Here is an 8,361-nt window from a genome sequence, read left to right as displayed (position 1 = left end):
TATATAGTTGCTGAAAAATAGAAAATGAACAAATAGGAAGTAGAATCAAATAATTGAAGAACAAAGAAGGAGAAAGGAAAAATTGTTAAAGAGTGCATAATGAGAACTGTGCACATGTTTTTATTTTGTTATTTTAACAGAGTATTATAAAAAGAACAAATGAAAAGACTAAAAGAACAAATATAGAGACTAAAAGGAACAAGTCAAGTACTTTGTCCCACAATAACATATGATTCGGAATCATCATTTTCATCATTCTGTTATGAATTATCAAGCACATTATTCTTAATATCTGAAAAAAATAATAGGTTAACATGTATAAAAACAAGAAAAAGAACGCAATCAAAGAAACAAAGGATAAATAAAAAGTAACAAGAAAAATAACACAATAAAATAAAAAGAACAAGTTATGAAACGCAAATAAAATTGAAAATAATAAAAAAGAAGAACACAGTAAAATAAAAGAACAAATTATGAAACGCAAATGGTCTATTTTTCTACTATAATGAAACTGTTCTTTTAATACGAGCATAATGAAACTGTTCTTTTAATACGAACATATGTTCCTTTAATAGGTAAAAATGTTCTTTTCTGGGAAAAAAATCATAATTACGTAATCAAAATCTTCAAAATCAACGATTTCAACAAAATCAGCGTGTTATTACATAATTTGATTCATTAAAATCATCAAATTCATCAAAACACGATTATTACACAATCAAAATCATCAACATAGTCAAAATCATCAAAAACACAATTATTACAAAATCAAAATCATCAAAACATACCATTTATTATTACAAAATTGAAAAATTACCTCCCAAAATCAGATTACCAGCTGCAGAATTCAGGTTTGAAAAAGAAAAATCAATTTAATTTGATGTTGAAGCAGAAAAATCAACGAATTTTTGGGGATTTTCATTACTTTCTCTCTCTAAAACCCATTTAAGAAAACCTAGTTCACACTTTCTCTCTCCTCTTCATAGTTTGAATTCAAATATAAAACCCAGAAGAATATATATCGCAAAAATAACAACGAATCAAATAAAAACGCGATAAACATAGCTGAAAAGAACAGAGCCTTTAATGTTCTTTTGTTTAGGGGAATTGTTCTTTTGTTCAAGGGCAATGTTCTTTTTTCTGGGAATTTAATAAAAACGCGCGTTTTATGTTTAATGTTGGTCGTTTTGATCCCGGTGCACCTAGAGCTACGTGCACACGCCTGTACCATCCAATTTGCGGTATCCACGGCAAGGAGGGGTGTGCAAAAGTTGGTTCCGACGGAAAAAAATGGATCGAACCGAATGCAATGAGTCCGGCCTCCAATTTTAGCTTATAAAAGAGAGGAATACCATTTACTATTCACCACATAGTGAAATGACTTTTTGCCCCCCAATTTCATGCCTAAAGGTGTTTTGTCGTTTAGCTTATAGACAGGGTGATTACCATTCCCTCCTTTTGCATACACGTCGCGTTCTCTTTTACCCTGTCTCCCTTCTTCGTTTCCCTTCAGATCTGGTTCCTCTCTTGGTCTTTCCCTCCTCTTCCATGGCGGGCTCTTTTGCTTTGCCTTTTCCGTCTCCCCTTTCAGTAATTTCCTTCCCATTCTCTACCCCTATTGCTATTTGAGGGAAATAATGCCCTTGGTCCAAGTATGCATTCAATGTTAAAGTCTAATATATGCGGTTCAGTATTAATTAACAAGTTAATAATTCAGTGAGATCAAGTGAGCCGAATGCCTAGCTAGAGGCCGCTTCAGTTCAAGTGGAATTAATGATATTAATCCACAGCTTACTCTTGACTGAACCCGTAGGGTCACACAAATAGTACGTAAACGGATCAAGTATTTAATGGCATTAAATACTCCATCTATGGATATTCGGAATCGACGGATCTTGGTTTCAGTGGGAGCTGAGATCGTCACAGGCAAGAAATGAATACTCCGGAAACGATGATATTGCCGGAAAAGGAAATATGGATCGTATCGGAAATATAAATATTATCCAAGTCGTAGATGTTGCCGGAAACGGAAACATGGTACGTATCGGAAAATATTATCGGAAATGGAAATATTGTCGGAATCAGAAATATTGCCGGAAACGGAAATATTGTCAGAATCGGAAATATTATCGGAATCGGAAAATAATTCCGGAAACGGAAATATTAAATATTTGTTCGAAACGGAAATTGATTCCGGAATCGGAAATATTAAATATTGTTCGTATCGGAAATGAATTCCGGAATCGGGAATTTAATCGGAAGCGTATCGTACGAATTAGCATCGGACGAGGCCCGCTAGACGAAGGCCCAGCACGAAGCCAGGCCATCGCCCAGCAAGCCAACACGCACCATCGCATGCCAAGCCTCGACCAGGCCCAGCGCAAGGCCAGGCCCAGCCAAGGCCTGGGGCGCGCGCGCGAGAGCACAGCAGTGGGCCGAGCGCTGTACGCCTAGCGTGGGCCGCAAGGCTTGCGCGGGTGTACGGTGCTCATGCAATGCTTGTGCGGGAATCCTAAAGCAATCGGGATTCGAAATATGATTAAATCCTAAAACTATTAGATAATGATTATTTAATTAGAGTCCTAGTAGGATTATAATTAAATAAATTAGTATCCTAATAGGATTCCAAAACCTTTTCCATAACTCTATAAATAGGTGCCTAGGGTCACATATTTACATAGATTATTCAAGTATTCAAAGTGAGTTTTTGAGAGAAAAATTCAGTCACATACCTTGCCTAAAAGTGCCGAAATTATTAGTACCTTAAGGGCGATTCTAGTTGGTCAATCTTAAGGCGGATCCGGACGTGCTGTGGACTATCTACGGAGGGACGACACTTGGAGTCCTAAAGACTTGTTCTTGTTCGGTTCGGGCGCAGCTAGGGAAGGCACGCAACAAAGAGTATGCATCTAAACTATGCTATAAGATTATGTGTAAATAATATGTATTTCTGGCTAAATGGTTTTTCCGCATGATTTATGAATTGTCATATGTATCATAACCTAACACTATTTCCATTATCTTCTTCTACCTCTTGCGATTTATGGCATTCCCGACCTCCCAGTGTAACGTTCTTGCTCTTTTTGGCCCGATCTTGAAGCTTCTCCTCGTCGCCCATAGTAAGGTATTCCAATAATACCTTAGAGGATTCTATGGAAAAAACAATTGACGCCAATCGATTGGCTTTGGACTCCTTTACGGTATTATTGGAAGTCTTAAAAAGGTCGACTAATTTTTCGTTGTGGTAAGTCGGTTTTTGATTGATTAGCATGATGCTTTTTTTGTTCGTTTATCTCCGTATTTACAGTCTTAGATCCGGATTCTGTGCCTATGGTTTTATTTATCTGAGTTGTTAATTTAGCTTGGTTCATTAAGTTGTATTTCTGGGTGTATGTGTTCTTGGGTAGTTCAACAGTTTGATTTTCTGGGTGTTCGTGTTCTTGGTTCATCTGCTTCATTATTCTGAATTCTTTGTGATCTTGGTTAAACAGTTCGATTTTTTGGGGTTTGTGTTCTTGGTTAATTGCTTCATCCAATTTGTCGATCCCTGTGTGATTTTGGTTAAACAATGTGAATTTCTGGGTAATTCGGCTAATTGATTTATTTATTAATCTTTTCCATGTCTGTGTAGTTAATTTCCTTATTATGTATCACTCGCTTTGATTTGGTTATGTTTTTGGATTCCTGGGTTATCCTTTAGAATACAAGTTGCAGGTTTTTACAAAATTTTGTTTTGCTATACCTTATTTCATAATTACAGGTCATTATACTTTTTTTTTTTCACTTGCCAAAAAAACAACAAATACAACCTTATTTCATTTTGTCTTTTTCTTTTGAGGGTTTCAACACTACTTAGTGCAAATGGTTGTCATTGAAGGAAATAATGCCCTTGGTCCAAGTATGCATTCTATGTTAAGTCTAATAAATGCGGTTCAGTATTAATTAACAAGTTAATAATTCAGTGAGATCAAGTGAGCTGAATGCCTAGCTAGAGGCCGCTTCAGTTCAAGTGGAATTAATGATATTAATCCACAGCTTACTCTTGACTGAACCTGTAGGGTCACACAAATAGTACGTAAACGGATCAAGTATTTAATGGCATTAAATACTCCATCTATGGATATTCGGAATCGACGGATCTTGGTTTCAGTGGGAGCTGAGATCGTCACAGGCAAGAAATGAATACTCCGGAAACGATGATATTGCCGGAAACGGAAATATGGATCGTATCGGAAATATAAATATTATCCAAGTCGTAGATGTTGCCGGAAACGGAAACATGGCACGTATCGGAAAATATTATCGGAAATGGAAATATAACCGGAATCGAAAATATTGCCGGAAACGGAAATATTGTCAGAATCGGAAATATTATCGGAATCGGAAAAAAAATATTAAATATTTGTTCGAAACGGAAATTAATTTCGGAATCGGAAATATTAAATATTGTTCGTATCGGAAATGAATTCCGGAACCGGGAATTTAATCGGAAGCGTATCGTACGAATAAGCATCGGACGAGGCCTGCCGGACGAGGGCCCAGCACGAAGCCAGGCCATCGCCCAGCAAGCCACACGCATCCAACAACACGCCAATGCCTCGACCAGGCCCAGCGCAAGGCCAGTCCCAGCCAAGGCTGGCGCGCGCGCACAAATGGGCTGCGGGCAGTGGGCCTGTGCGCCGTGCGCACAGCGTGGGCCGCAAGGCTTGCGCATGGGCGTGCGATGCTTGTGCGGTGCGTGTGTACGTGCTATACGAATCCTAAAGCTATCGGGATTCGTGCATAGATTAAATCCTAATCCTAAAAGATTAAATTAATTATTTAGAGTTTTAATAGGATTCTAATTAATTAATTAGTATTCTAACAGGATTCGAAATCCTTTCCAAGGTTCTATAAATATATGCCTAGGGTCATAAATTTATACACACAAGTTTTCAAGTATTCAAAGCTAGGATTTTTAAGCAGAAAAATCAGCCATAACTCTTGCCCATTTAGCCGAAAATAAGTAGTGCCTTAAGGGCGATTCTAGTTGGTCAATCTTAAGGCGGATCCGGACGTGCTGTGGACTATCTACGGAGGGACGACACTTGGAGTCCTAAAGACTTGTTCTTGTTCGGTTCGGGCGCAGCTAGGGAAGGCACGCAACAAAGAGTATGCATCTAAACTATGCTAAATGATTATGTGTAAATAATATGTTTTCCTGGATTTATGGTTTTTCCGCATGATTTATGAATTGTCATATGTATCATAACCTAACAGTGGTATCACGAGCCTCTTATTATTTTCATAATCTAAATTGCATGAACATGGTTAAATATTACAAATTTGCAAGAATTAAAAGGGGTGATTAATTTTCGTAATTGTTAATTAATTGCAAATTGCTTTATTTAATTATACGTACGCAGTTTTTCGGCAGTTTCTTCGTTACTCATCCAAATCGAGTGATTTTGGTGTCAATTCCGCATATAAAAGACATTCTAAAATTTTGACAAAAATAATACTTTTCGGCCGAACCCAGAATTCTCAAATTCGAAGCCTAACTATGACTTTTCGGAGGTTTTAGTTTTTCGAATGCAAAATTTCGTAAATTTTAGATGTTAAATTAAATATTTGCGATTCTTGTTGATAAATCTTGAATTTTTGATTGACCTACTGTATATGTTTAACAAGTTTGAATGCCTAGCCTTGTTAATTATGCAATCTAATTTGTAATTATGATTAATTTGTTGAAAATTAGAATAATTTAGAATTAATTTGATTTTCATAATTAATTATAATTTAATTAGATACCTATGATTAAAAACCACCATAAAAATTGTAAATTTATGTTAAATTTTAATTTTTATGACCTAGACTTGAATCCATGTTAATCGGAAATCAATTAAATAATAAATTTTCGATTTTTCGCCCTAAAATTATGAAATTAATATTATTTATTAATTTGTCATTAATTTTGAATATAAATTTTTTATTTTTATGCGACTCGCTCATATAACTTGCACGCACAAAGCAATGGACGCTACGTGTAACCCTTAAGGGGTGTTGTATAGTGCGGGCATGCGACGACGAGCAAGGGAGCTCGTCGCCCATGCGGTACGAATGCAGCAAGCAAGGGCATGGTGCACGAGCACAAGGCAGTAGCCCTGCCTTGTGTCGTGGGCTGTGAGCAATGGGCGTGTGGGCAGGGGCGAGAGCAAGGCACGAGCAGTCGCGTGTGGGCAGCAAGCGTGCTGCGCCACAGCGCGCACTGCCTCGCGCAAGCGTGCGGAGCCTCGCGCGCAGCGAGCGCAAGCTCGTGTGCCACGAGTGCTACGCCCAGCGTTGATGCCTCGCGCGCAGCGAGCGATGGCTCGCATGGATCAAGCGCTGGCGAGCGCGCTGGCGAGCGATGGCTCGCATGGATCGAGCGCTGGCGAGCGCGCGCAGCGAGCGATGGCTTGCATGGATCCAGCGATGGCGTGCGAGCGCTATTGTGCGTGCGACGAGCGCTGCGCCCAGCGATGGCGTGCGAGTGCCTGTTGTGCGTGCGACGAGCGCTGCGCCCAGCGATGGCGTGCGGGTGCGTGTTGCGACGTGCGACGAGCGCTGCGCCCATCGATGGGCTGCGGCAGCATGCTCGTGCGTCGAACGCTGGCGCGCGCAGCAAGCACCAGCTCGCGTGATGCCTTGCGAGGGTAAGCAGCAGCGATGCGAGGCAGCGCATGGGCTGCGCGCACATGGCCAGCGATGGCTGTGTGCGTGTGGCCCATGGGCGTGCGTTGCGTGGGATTGTTGCGTTGCGATTAGATCGTTTTGAAATTTTAATTTGAAATTTTCAGTTTACGTAATTTTAATTAATTTTAAAATTAATAATTTAAATTATTTTCTTGGATTTTAATTTTGAATATTGTAATTAAATAAATTTTATTTATTCTAATTATTTTACTAAAATTAAAATCATGAATTAATTTAAATACGACTGAAATTAAATTAAACTTTTTGGATTCAATTATAAATTTATATGAGCTTTAAATTTTAATTAAATTTGTATGTTTCCGGTTAGACTAGAAATACATTTTTATGTTTATAATTAGTAAAGCATATGAATTTATTGGTTTAAGTGGGAGCCCTTTTAGTCATAAACTCTTGATTAGGTCTACAAATCCTTAAGGTCAAAACAACTTGATTAGAATTAATAAGGACTGAATAATTGGTAGATTATTGGTGCCCTTGATTAATTGCTGCAAATGTTTATGTGATGCATAATGTGTTTTACTAACCAACTATGTGGGCCATTCATGATAATGAATGGGTGAATGGTATATATTGTATATGTACTGTTTTGCAGGTTATGAAGTGACTAGTATGGCCCAAATAGGATAGAAAATATGGTCTGCATACCATTAATTTGAATGTAATTGGTCTAAAGTACCAAAGTCGTTTTTCAATTCAAATATGGTCTCCATACCATCAAATAGTTGTAATTAGTTTTAATTATAGCTTATTCTATTTGAAGAAAATGGTGCCTCCCACGGAGATTTTCAAGACGGACTTTGAAGTTAAAGCTTCAAGATGAAGTCGGGCCATACTAGATCACATTTATCTTATGCATGTTTTAAGTTATTTATTGCTTTTAAATATGTCTTAAAATGCATGAGATCAAAAGCTTGATTATGTTGCATGATTAAGGATTTTAGTTCACTTAAAATCTAACCAACATAGTAAGAGCCTTAAGTTCCAAACTTCAAAAAAAAAATTGAGTTAAAAGGTGCCATGCCATAATATACACTTGCTTGGATATCCTTTACATCAATCTAGTAATAGTTTTCGCTCAGCGAGGTGTTACTTATTGGTCCTAAAGGGGCAAGGTACACAAATAATTGTGAGTACATGTTAGTTTTGGTGAAACTCGACGATATAAGTAAGGAGTCCTTTTATGTCGTGGCAAAATCGATAGGTTTACCTAATAAGTTCTTAGACGTGCCTATCAACCAAGAATAGTTTCTAGACTATTAGCAAAAGGTTTTTGCTTACCTAAGATGTTTTAGGATTAAGTCGACAAACTGTGCTTAATTCTTCAATGATTTTAGGATCTTGGAATCATTTTATTCACACCTGCCGGAACACATAATTCAAATAAAATGCTAATGACTTGTTTAAATTGCATGATTGCTTTCATTTTCAAGTTATTATTTATGATAAATGTTTAGACTTTGCATGCTTCAATGTATGTATTAATTATTGTTTATAATTAAATATCTTGCACTGCAATAAATCCTTTTAGAAAGGTAACAGTAAATTTCCTCGATTGGTAGTGAATCCAAGAACGATTCACGGAAATGAGAGAAAGTGAGCAATTTAAAATGTACGTTTCTTATATCG

This window comes from Spinacia oleracea, chromosome 6 (genome assembly GCF_020520425.1).
Source record: "Spinacia oleracea cultivar Varoflay chromosome 6, BTI_SOV_V1, whole genome shotgun sequence".
Lineage (NCBI taxonomy): Eukaryota > Viridiplantae > Streptophyta > Magnoliopsida > Caryophyllales > Amaranthaceae > Spinacia > Spinacia oleracea.
Note: the sequence above shows the minus strand (reverse complement) of the source record.